Raw genomic sequence first — 12,844 nt, 5'->3', positions numbered from 1 at the left:
AAATGGTCTCTGATTAATGTTTAACTAACAAGTAGTCCCACAGTAAGCTTCCAGGTTTCAGGTGCCCGCTAATCTTTCCAGACGAGATCCCATGCGTTCAGGGTGGTATAGTCACAGACCCCGCTAATCTTTCCAACTACTACTACTGGGAACCTCCTCCCATCATTCCTTTAACATCTGTGAAATGGATCTTTATTTAAAAAAAAAAAATGCTTCCTTCCTATGGAATAAACATCCAGTTTCTAGTATTTCCTATCAAGTCTTTTTCTTTCCTTTCCTTTTTCCTTTCCTTTCCCAGATACCACTGAAACAAAACAATTAGCAGAATGCTTGTATGTATAGAACAACAACAACAACAACAACAAAAGTTATACATAGCTCCCTGAAATGTGAAGGAAAGAATCTGCAAAATCCCTTACATGCTATGAAACCTAAGGAAAACAATGTCTTTCTATTTCAAGAGGATAAGAATTCCTGATCATTTTAACTTAAAAGTTGTTTCAAGTCAAATAAACCATCCAGCATTTTTTTTGGAAGGTTCTACAGTAATCATTTATTAATTTGATGAGAAAAAGTGTTTCTAAAAAGCTCCAAAGACTCCTCTAGTACTTCCAATTCCTACTTAAATAATCCCACATACCTCAAGGACACTGGGGTGGGGGGACTTTGATAACAAGCACTTAGTTTTCTTCAGTCCTGTTTTTCTCCCCAGCTCCACGGGGCCCATCCCAGGGCCCAGGATGAGGCAACCAGTCCAGTAAAGATGCATGAAGATAAAAAAGTACACTCACCTACTTATTATTATTTTTTTTAAAAAAAAAAAACACTCCCGATGCTTTGCCCGGAATTTCAAGCGGCACACAAGACCTGGTCCACTCTAGCTTCAACCTCAAAGATATCTGGCCTGTCCTGTGGGTTAGTAGCTAACATCTCTCTCAAGAACTGCTTGATCCCCTCAGACATGGAAGTCCTGAATTTCTGAGAGACAGAGGAGCAAGCAGTCCATCTTTGGGTTTTCAAGCTGCGCCTCACCAACAACGTCCACCTAGCGCTCTTGTTTGACACAGATCCTCAAGCACGCCTTCTTGGTCTCAGAATCAATGACAGCGACTCTATCTTTGTCCAGGTGCTAATGCCCGGGTGGTAAAGATATCAGCCATGGCTGTCTACAGGGTCCGGTCCGTCCCAGACGTCAGCAGCCACGTGGAAGTCTGAGCCACACGCTGAGGACAGGTGGTATTTATTCACATTCACATTTTTGTTGTCTCGAGTGCCCACTTTGCTTCAGGGGAGCCAGACCAGTACAGCCTTTGCTTAGTCCAAAGTCGGCTACCTTTTGGGTGGGGGTGCCCGACCGCTCCGTGATGAGGCTGTTACCTGGCTTTACGTCACTGGGTGCTATATGGATTTTGTGCCCGAAGGCAGTGAGGCTCGCGACCTGTACCATGAAGCTTTTGTTGGTGCTGGCTTCCACCTTCACAGAGCTCCATGACAAGCCAAGAGTACCAGGGCTCCTCAGCACAAACCACGGCCCTCCCTCCTTGGACCAAAGCCGCCGCCAACTGCAGAGAGAGCGGCGCTCCGGTAGGCACTGCCCATGCGCACAGCCTGCAGTTGCGCGACAGGACGCAATCCTCCAACTGCGCGCCTCACTCCTCCAGCCGTGCTGCGTTCTGGTGGCGCCCCTGAGGTCGCTCAGGCTCCACGTTCTCTTCGGCGTCCTGGCGCACCTGCGTGTCCCCCCTCAAGAGGTCTCTGCTAAGTCCGGCCACTGCCTAGTGACGCAGGCCGTGGCGGCCCAGCTGCGTCTCCTGCCGCGGGCTGTAGCGCCGCTGTGCGGACCGGTCCCCCGCGTCTGGCCGCCCCAGCGCCAGGTAGGCCTCGTCCCCGCCTCAGCTGTCACTGGTGAAAAGGTTCACGAAAAAAACGTCAATATGTTAAAGATAAATAATTTTGTTTTAAAATTCACCCTTCCTTAGTCATAGCTTCCATGACAGTGGGAATAGAATTTTAATAGGAATGATAAACTATGAGTTATAGCTCTGCAAAGATTATTAAAATTATTGTTTCCATTTGCTTCTATCTAGGCCCTGTTGTAGCAAGAAGAATCCCACCTGCCTCATTCCTTCCTACTTGAACAGATGGATCATAAAAGTATGGGCTCACCAAGGAACATTTAGTCTCATCCCATTACACCTGCTGGCCAAGGGAGCGATACAAAACAGCCACTATCCAATTCATATACTTAAAACCATCCAAGAGAATGGTTTCGCAGGCCTTACTGGCCAGCTGGGTTTGTCCTTGGCTTGTTCCCAATAATATAAAAGTAAATTATAGTAATTGCAGTCCCTTCCATATCACATGTGTACGGGCCCTAAGAACTGCATTACTGCTACGAGTAGGAAAAGATAATGGATCCCTATTACGTAAAATGTGAGGAATATATATTTTTTAAAATTCCAGGTTTGAAGAAACGGGCAAGAAATGGACCTTCTTCAAAATATCATGAATCAGTACTGTCTGTGGATAGGCATACCCATTTTCAGGAATCCTGTCTTATTTACCCTAAGGAACATCATACGAACACATATATTTGTAAGAATGTTTATGGTTTTATCATTTGTCACAGATGACAAATGGTTGGAAATTACCAAAATTTATAGTGACATGGGACTGGATTAAAAAAACCTATGGTATGTGTATACAATAAAAAACTAGGTATACATCAATAATGATAAGTAAAATTGAAGTTATTGACATGTAAATTGATCCATGTTATATATTTGACTGAAAAGGAATAGTGCATAAATGTGTATTTTATAATGCATTTAAGTATGTGCTTGAAAACACATTATTAACCAAAATGTTAATAATAATGAATTTTGGTAACTTTTGTGTACTCTCCAATATATTATTTACATTAGTTGAGTATATATCACATCAATCCAAAACAGTAAATTTCATTTTAAAGTCAAGCCAAACCATGTCTCTCTATATAAGGAACACAGGCATTTTAATTCATTCATTGATCACTTTCAGGTGCTTGATGTGTTGTAGAAGCCAGTTTCCTTGTTAGTCCTGAAATCAGTCATGGAACAATACAATTGAATAAAATAAAATAAACATTTAAAATACAATACAAATGAATCACCAGAAATATAATCACACTCTTAGAAGTCATGGAAATATTCAGTTTCTATAAAAAGTGCCTGTAATCTTACTCTCAAATTCTGTATTTATCTAATTGCTAGCTGGTGACACTAAGCTTGTGATTCAGCACAGGTCTGCAGATCACACTGTGAGGACTACTGCTCTAGAAAATATGGTAGTTTCTAAGGAATCAAAACATGCTATTTAAAAAGGCCATTTAAATATTGAGGATAGACCCATCTATGATGAGGTTAAAATTAATTGTAAAAATCTCAACAGATTAAATAGTAAAGCATTCTTTCTCAATCATTCAGGGTCCATGGTAGGTCAAGCCATGATTCCTATAGCTCATACCACTTGGAACATTTGGTTTCTATATCCCCCTGACAAAGGAAAAAAGAGTTGAAGAAGTAATACCAGTTCTTTATTGCCTTTGACTATAAGGAATGCGTATCATTATTGTTCTCAGTCCATTGATCAGAATTAGTCATATGGCTGCAAACTAAGTACAATTTAGGGTGAGAGATGTAAGACCAGAATTAGTCATATGGCTGCAAACTAAGTACAACTTAGGGTGAGAGATGTAAGAGAAAAAGAAGATATTTGATAAACAATAACTTCATGGAGAAGTTACTAACTGAAGTTGCCTGACACTATCAAAGCAGTAAAGAATATAAGGGAGCTGGGACTAAAACTCAGGTTTTTTAAATTATAAATTTAATATATATTTGTGTCAATTTGGATAGACTAAGTTATACTGAAGTAACAAATTAACCCCCAGATCTCAAGAGCTTAGCCCATGGGAATTTATTCCATGCTTCGTTTGGAAGATTTTCAGTCTACCAGGGCGTGTGTCTTCCAGGGTGGCAAGAGAAAGAAAAGAGAGTGCCTGGAGAAGACACACCTTTTCTATATCCTGGCCCAGAAGAGATACTTGTCACTTGTTCTCAGAATCAAGTGGCAAGAGCTGGTCACATGGACACCCCATCACAGGAAGATTGGGCATGGAGGAAGAGCATATGTTTGGTAAGCAGTATATAGGTATATGTATATTCTTTAACACTCAACTAAATCAAACCAGCTCTCTGTAATTAGTCACTGTTTGGATATTTCTGCCTTTTCAATTGCAGTTATGTTTGGAATGGTCGAATGAAATTTTTAAATTTCCTAATTTATCCTTTCCCTTTTACCCTTGCAACTTTATTTACCTATCAAATGCCAGTTCAGCAATTTTCTCTAAACTCTTCAATCCTGTGGGGGAGAAAAGAATCAGGTAAAACTATCAGTAGTTATTTGAAGAGAAATAATAGACAAATTTGTCAAGCTTAAAACATGAATAACCTTAGCCTCATATTATCTTCTTTAGGTTTCCTATAAAAAGGGAAACAGCGATAAGCCTAACTTGTTCTCCTTTTCCATCAACTGGGAAGAGGTTATCATTCTGTTTTCTCTAACATGGTCCAGAAAATATGTGTAGGGCACTTGCTTGTCAGGAAGCCCCTTTAGAGTCAAACGGTATATGAGAGTTAATCCTTGGAGAATCCTCAAAGACTATCTAAAAGAATATTCAAAGAATGAGGGGTTTGAAATGGCGGGGGGGTGGGAGGTTGGGGTACCAGGTGGTGGGTATTATAGAGGGCACGGCTTGCATGGAGCACTGGGTGTGGTGAAAAAATAATGAATACTGTTTTTCTGAAAATAAATAAATTGAGAAAAAAAAAAAGAATGTGTATTTTAAATATCAGAGGAGGAGAACAGATAGCCATCTATGCCAGCTGACATAGATTTTCACCAGTGTAAAGCCAGGAGGAAGGACCAGGTGATGTCTTCAGACAACTATTAGCTCAGGAATGTAAGGATCAAAGCTGTGTGTTTGATATGGATTGCAGCTATCACACAAACCTGTCTTTAATTTACCTAAAGTACCCATATCTCATCAGGAAATAAAATATGAGTTCAAACTGAAAGGCAAGGTGGTGTAGGAAAGTGGCACCTGATGGTGTAAATGTGACAGTAGATCACATGGAACTTGCCAAGTCCTTATGAAAGAGTGTTTTAGCTTGTAATCTTCCACATAACAAAATTCTGTCTGAGGTGCCTTCCATCTGTCTTGGCAGGTATGTGGATAAAATTATCAGTTCTCTATTAGCATATGTTTCAGTTCTTGGATGTTTGTTTATGGGGAGAATTAATGTAGCATACAACTTGCAATTAGTTTTTATACGGTTAATGACAGGTTCACATAAAATGCCTTGCATTGAAATATGGAAGGTAATGGCGTTAATAAAGTATACAGATGCTCAGATTCAGATCTGAAAAAGGAAGCCAAATAAATAAAGTTTGCTAATTAAAAAAAGATTGAGTTATTTGATAAGATCACTAGAAATTTTGTGATTGGCTACCCATTTAGTAACTTGAATATTAAGGAGTTTTTTATGGCTGAAGTCCTTAGTATAATCTGACCCTGCTAGTTAAATAATGGGTGAGTTACTTACCTCTACCTATTCATGTATATCAAGTGAGAATTTTAGTTTACCTTTTGTTGAAAAACTGCTCTAGACTGGGTTTAAAAGATAAACATATGAGTAAATCATGGTATCTGCCCTCTAGGAGACAGGTTATAAGAGTGATTCCTATGTATTTTTGCATATTAGAAATAGCTGGGAAACTTTTTCAACAATAGAAATTCCCAGGACCCTCCCATCATAACTTCTTACATCAGTTGTAATTCATTAACTCTTGGATTAGGTCTAGGTGCCTGCATTTCTTTTTTTTTTAAACTTCCCATATCTGAAGTAACTAGTCAGTTAACTAAAAACTGAGAATTCCTATTAATCTAGTTATTTTTGTATTCTTTGAATGTAAGTATTGTCACTATTTGAAATGTTTCCCTCTTTCTTTCTAATTTCCCATAGCATAAAACATTTAATATTTTATTAAAAATAAAACAAGGGGAGCCTGGGTAGTTCAGTCGGTTAAGCATCTGCCTTCAGCTCAGGTCATGGTTCCAGGATCCTGGCATCGAGTCCAGAGACAGAGCTCCCTACTAAGCACTTGTGTGCTCTCTCTCTCTCTCTCTCTCTCATAAATTTTAAAAATCTTTAAAAAATAAAACAACTTGTATAACATTTCACCATGATATTTCTCAATTCAGAAACTCTGACAATGACTGTTACTGATCATTGTCTCATTCTCTCATGATAGACAATATACAAACAATTAGGTCTTTCTATGGATGCTCCTTTTTTGTGTTTTTGGATAATTGGAACCATGCAATATATGGCCTTGTTTGTCTGGTTTCTTTCACTGTGCATCAATTTTTAAAGGTTGTTCCATGTTGTAGCATGAGTAATTACTTTATTCTTTTTTTTTTTTTTCCCCAATTTATTTATTTTCAGAAAAACAGTATTCATTATTTTTTTACCACACCCAGTGCTCCATGCAAGCTGTGCCCTCTATAATACCCACCACCTGGTACTCCAACCTCCCACCCCCCCGCCACTTCAAACCCCTCAGACTGTTTTTCAGAGTCCATAGTCTCTCATGGTTCACCTCCCCTTCCAATTTACCCAAATTCCCTACTACTCTCTAACACCCCTTGTCCTCCATGCTATTGGTTATGCTCCACAAATGAGTGAAACCATATGATAATTGACTCTCTCTGCTTGACTGATTTCACTCAAAACTTTATTCTTTTTGATATAGCTGAATAATATTCCATTGTATGGATACACCACATTTTGTTCAGCTATTCAGCGGTTGATGAAGTTTAGGTTGTTTCCACATTTTGGCTATCATAAGTAATCCCCCTATGAACATTCATGTATAAGGTTTTGCCTGTGTGTGGGCATATGTTTACAAATCTCAGGTATTTATCTAGGAATAGATTTACTAGGTCATACAATAACTCTGTTAATCTTTTGAGAAATTATCAGACTGTTTTTCCAAAATGGATGCCTCATTTTACATTCCCTTCAGTTGTGTAGAAGGATCCCAGTTTCTCAACACTCAAGATTTTTTGTTTCCCTTTTGATAATAGCTCTCCTAGTGTGTGTAAGGTGGTATTTATTATGATTTTGATTTATATTTCCCTAATGACTAATAACATTGAACATTTTTTCATGTGCTGTTTTGCCATCTCTCTTTTTTAGAGAATTATCTAATCAAATCCATTTTTAATTGGGTTTTGTGTCTGTTTATCACTGAGTTATAGTAGTTCTTGGGGGCCTGGGTGGCTCAGTTGGTTAAGCAACTGCCTTTGGCTCAGGTCATGATCCCAGAGTCCCGGGATCAAGTCCTGCATCAGGCTCCCAACTCTGCAGGGAGTCTGCTTCTCCCTCAGACCTACTCCCCTCTCATGGTCTTTCTTACTTGCTCTCTTTCAAATAAATAAATAAAATCTTTTTAAAAAATTAATTATTTATATATTGTATCAAATCCTTGCCAGATACATGATTTGCAAATATTTCTTGGATTCCTGGAGTTGTCCTTTCAGTTTTTTGATACTGTCTTTTGATGAACAAAAGTTTTCATTTTGATGAAGTTCAATTTACCTATTTTTCTTTGGTTTCTTTGTGTTTTCCATGTTATATTTAAGAAACAATTGTATAATCCAAATTTATGAATATATGTGTGTGTACATATGTATATATATATACATATCCTTCCAAAAGTTTCATAGTTTTAGCTGTTAAATGTATAAATTTAAGTATAAATATTAAGTATAAATTTAAATGTATCTTTCACCTATTTTTATTTAAATTTTGAATGTATTGTGAGGTAGGGATCTAACTTCATTCTTTTGCATGCGAATATCTACTTGGCCCATCACCATTTGCTAAAATGACTGTTTTTCCCCCATTAAATTGTGTCTTTGGGCTGTTATAACAGAATACCAGGGACAATACCATGACTTATAAACATAAGAAATTTATTGCAGTGCAAGAAGCTGGAGGGTCCGAGATGAAGGTGCCAGCCAATTCAATAAGAGTCTGCTTTCATGTTCATAGACCATGATCATCCCCTGTAACCTCATTTGGTAGAAAGGGCAAGGGAGATCTCTGGGGTCTCTATTATAATGGCACTAATTCCATTCATAAGGACTCTGCCTTTGTGATCTAACCAGCTCCTAAAGACTATACCTCCAAATACCATCACATCGGGGATTAAGTTTCAATGTATAAATTCTAAGGGGACACAAATATTCAGTCTATAATAAATGATCTTGACAAGCTTGTCAGAAATAAACTGAACAAAATGTATGAGCATATTACTAAACTTTCAGTTCTATTCAGTTGGTCTGTATGTCTGTTCCCTATGCTAGTACTATACTCTTTTGATTACTATAGCTTTCTAGTAAGTTTTGGAATTAGAAGGTATGAAACCTCCAATTTTCTTCTTTCCAAGATTGTTTTGGCTCTTCTAGATCCTTTATGGATCCATATGAATTTTAGGATTAGCAAAAAAGGCAGCTGGGATTTTGATAGAATTGCACTGAATCTGTAAATCAGTTTAGGTAATACATTATCCTAAATATTAAGGCTTCCATGAATACAAGACATTTTTCCATTTACTTAGGTTTTCAGTTTCTTTCAATAATATTTTGTATTTTTTAGTGTATAAGTATTACTCTTTCTTGCTAAATGTATACCTAAGTATTTTATCATTTTTCATACTATTATACATGGAATTATTTTTTTAACTTCATTTTTGGATTGCTCATTGCTACTGCATGGAAAAGAAAACTCTGAAGGTGGAAGATTACCTCTTTTAAGGCCCTATCTCCAGTTGCATTCTCAGGAATTGAGTGTTAGTACTTCAACACTTGAAATTTGAGGACATACAACCCTGTCCATAAAAATACCATTAGGCATGCCTCCTTACTAACTCACTGAGGAAATGTAGTGTGAACAAAACTTTCATAAATTTTTGTGCACATTGAATAACAAAGACTTGTGGGTTTTTGTAACTATAGCATAATCTAGGGAATTCTGAATGACATATTTCACTCGATAACATTATTTTATACATTGATCTATGCAATAGAAAAATCAATGAGCAAAACCCACAATGTCCCTGCTCTAACGGATCTTAAATTTTAGTGTGCAGGGGTGATAAGCACTAGACAAACAAACAAAAAAAAACTCAGAGCAAGTGGATGATGGGTGAAATGTTTTTCCTTAACTAATCTGGGATTCTAAATGCTTTGGGAATCTAATTCATATAATCCATGTAATTTAGTAGCATACATTATAATAAAGCAGTATGTATAAAGGTAATGGAAAATTAACTGAAAAAACATTTTAAAGAGGTGTTTACATTGTTTCATTTTGTAGTACATTTTGGAAAAAAATGTATTTTATACCAATTAGATTTTTATCCATGGCTAAACTGAGGGCCAGAGACCTTCATTAAATTGTCTAAGGTCATATAGCTAGTTAGGGAGAAAAAAGTTAGGCCCATAAAAAGACTTCTGTTCCTAGACCTTATATATTTTTCTCTACCATTGCAATTTTGCTTTATTGACTCAAATATCAACTTTAAAACAGTAGGGTTTTTTTGATTTGTGCCTTAGGATTCTTAAAGCAAAGTGAACCCTTCTATCCATAGGGAACAGCATTCTTCATGTTCCTTGCTTGATTAAGGATATAACTGAGTCTTTTATTTCTTACTCCTTGAATATTCATTTTCTTTTTTTTAATTAATTAATTTTTTATTTATTTTCAGCTTAACAGTATTCATTATTTTTGCACTACACCCAGTGCTCCATGCAATCCATGACCTCTATAATACCCACCACCTGGTTCCCCCATCCTCCCACCCCCCCGCCACTTCAAACCCCTCAGATTGTTTTTCAGAGTCCATAGTCTCTAATGGTTCACCTCCCCTTCCAATTTCCCCCAACTCCCTTCTCCTTTCTAACTCCCCTTGTCCTCCATGCTATTTGTTATGCTCCACAAATAAGTGAAACCATATGATAATTGACTCACTCTGCTTGACTTATTTCCCTCAGCATAATCTCTTCCAGTCCCGTCCATGTTGCTACAAAAGTTGGGTATTCGTCCTTTCTGATGGAGGCATAATATTCCATAGTGTATATGGACCACATCTTCCTTAACCATTCATCCGTTGAAGGGCATCTTGATTCTTTCCACAGTTTGGCAACCGTGGCCATTGCTGCTATAAACATTGGAGTACAGATGGCCCTTCTTTTCACTACATCAGTATCTTTGGGGGGGGGGGTGCCTGGGTGGCTCAGTGGGTTAAAGCCTCTGCCTTCAGCTCAGGTCAAGATCCCAGCGTCCTGGGATCAAGCCCCGCATAGGGCTCTATGCTCAGCAGGGAGCCTACTTCCTCCTCTCTCTCTCTCTCTCTGCCTGCCTCTCTGCCTACTTGTGATCTCTGTCTGCTAAATAAATAAATAAAATCTTAAAAAAAAAGAATATTCATTTTCTGTTATGAGCTGAAGAACCTTATGTATCTAATCTATGTATATCATCTAATAGATAATAACTTTTAAAGTGTAATACAAGGAAAAAAAACCCTAAATTCATGGAAATTCACTTTTTAAATCTTGAAAATTTAATGCATTGTTAGAATGCAACAATTTATAATAATAATGAACTTGAAAACATACAAATTAAACCAAATATTGACCTTTTTCTGTTTGTGTCTAGGGAATTGTCTAGCCTCCAAATTGCTAGCCTTTAGGTGGTTCCCCTACTGCCCACCCTCCCCAATAGAATAGATATTATTGAATTAAGAGAAACTGGGAATGAGAGAGAGAGATTAATATTTCCTTGTACTGAAAAATTAAATCTAATTTTGAAGAGATACAATAGAACTTAATAAAGACCTCTTAATGTGTTGATACTTGAAATAATTTGTAAATTAAAGTATAATGCTTCCTATAAAATTTGATGGGTTGTCTTTTACTATTCTAGAATATGTTTATTTTCTTCCCTAAATTTTCTCTGAGTTTAAAGAAACTAAGCTGTGGTCATCCTCATCTTACCATATTTTCTACTTTCAGTGCCTTTCAGAAAATTTTCAGAGAAGTTTGATGGCCTTGGATTTTCTGTTCCAGTATCCCTGGAAATTTCTTGTAAAAGAAGTATCAACACACTTCAGAGATCTGTGAAGGACATGTTAGTCTAGAGATTGTGGCGCTATGTTTGAGGGCTGATTGATGAGTTCTATCATTTTTTTCCCTATTATTTTTTGAGCATTAAAAAGAAGAAATACATTTGTTAACATGAATAATCCTTCCAGAAATTAACACAGCATTATAATTTGATACATATCTCCACTTATATTAACACAGAGAGATTGAACAATCTACAATCCTATTTATTTATTTATTTTTTTAAAGATTTTATTTATTTATTTGACAGAAATCACAAGTAGATGGAGAGGCAGGCAGAGAGAGAGAGAGAGAGAGAGAGAGAGGGAAGCAGGCTCCCCGCCGAGCCCGATGCGGGACTCGATCCCAGGACCCTGAGATCATGACCTGAGCCGAAGGCAGCGGCCCAACCCACTGAGCCACCCAGGCGCCCCCCTATTTATTTTGATATATAGGTATACTATACATTTATTTGATTATTTTGGTGTTTGTGGACACTTTACTCACCCCCCAAATTTGTAGATTATGGAGAGGTTCTAGAGATTTATACTTTTCAGATGTTCTGCAGTTGTCTCAAGCAGTCACATAAGTTAAGCCCCTAATACGTGGTCCTAACAACATTGTTTAACTTCTTTGAGACTCGGTGCCCTCATATAAAATGGGAATGATACTCTTATTACTTAAAATACATGCTAATGGTGTCAGTCTCTTAGAAATGATGTCATGAGTTTTATTCCTGAATCAAACTATCTTAGTTTGTGAAACTAGTTATGTCTTATGGACATAACTAGCTCACATCTTTCCTCAGAATTACAAGAGCCTACTATATTTTTTCATTCACTTCTATAGCTGATCATCCCTTCCATGTGATCCTTGTCCCACAGACTGCCTGAGCAAGTTGTATTTCCCAATCTAAAACATTTTCTTTCTTCCTATTAAAAAAATCCTTTCAGTTTAAATATATAGCCTTATAAATTCCAAATATTATATTTAATAATCCTCTAAATATTGAATCTTCTATCTCTTATCATAAATAGGTTAAATAAGCTCTTAGAGATGAGTCCGTAGGTTTAGAAAATTTTTACTTATCCCTGAATTCTGTACTCTTTCTTTAATCCCCTTCATGGAATCTGGGCATATACAGGGATTTCTAAGATTTTGTACTTGTGGATAGAAGGGGCTCTTGCCTGAATGCAGTGTTTTGTGGCTCTTCAAATAATTGAGAGCCCTATCTCAAAGGTGATAGTGGAGGTAACATTGCAAGATGACGTACTGGAACTCACGGCTGGAGTACTTGGTCTAAGTTGCTCATGCTCTTAGTTAAGTTGGAGTACTTGGTCTTAGTTGCTCATGCTTAAGTTGCTGAAGAAGTTCAGAACATTTCACTCCCAAAATATGTCACTTTGGCATATTGATTATTTTGAAATAAAGGCACTTATGAAACAGTACCTGTAAAGAGGAAACTCTGATCCCCCCCCACCCACTCTTTGTCTTCCTGAAAGGAGGAGAGAAAACTCCCATGTGAAAGTTATGCCCACTGTAGCAGGAGGATGGAAGAGGTTCTTACCACCA

At 37.4% G+C, this 12,844-nt stretch overlaps 1 pseudogene; it reads right to left on the bottom strand.

The window, feature by feature from the left end:
- Positions 1–849: 849 nt before the first annotated feature.
- Positions 850–12,844, bottom strand: part of LOC122915453 — a 105,348-nt pseudogene continuing 93,353 nt past the window's right edge.

This window comes from Neovison vison, chromosome 8 (assembly GCF_020171115.1).
Source record: "Neovison vison isolate M4711 chromosome 8, ASM_NN_V1, whole genome shotgun sequence".
NCBI lineage: Eukaryota > Metazoa > Chordata > Mammalia > Carnivora > Mustelidae > Neogale > Neogale vison.
The sequence above is the reverse complement of the archived record's forward strand: the minus strand, read 5'-3'. Positions and strand labels throughout refer to the sequence as shown.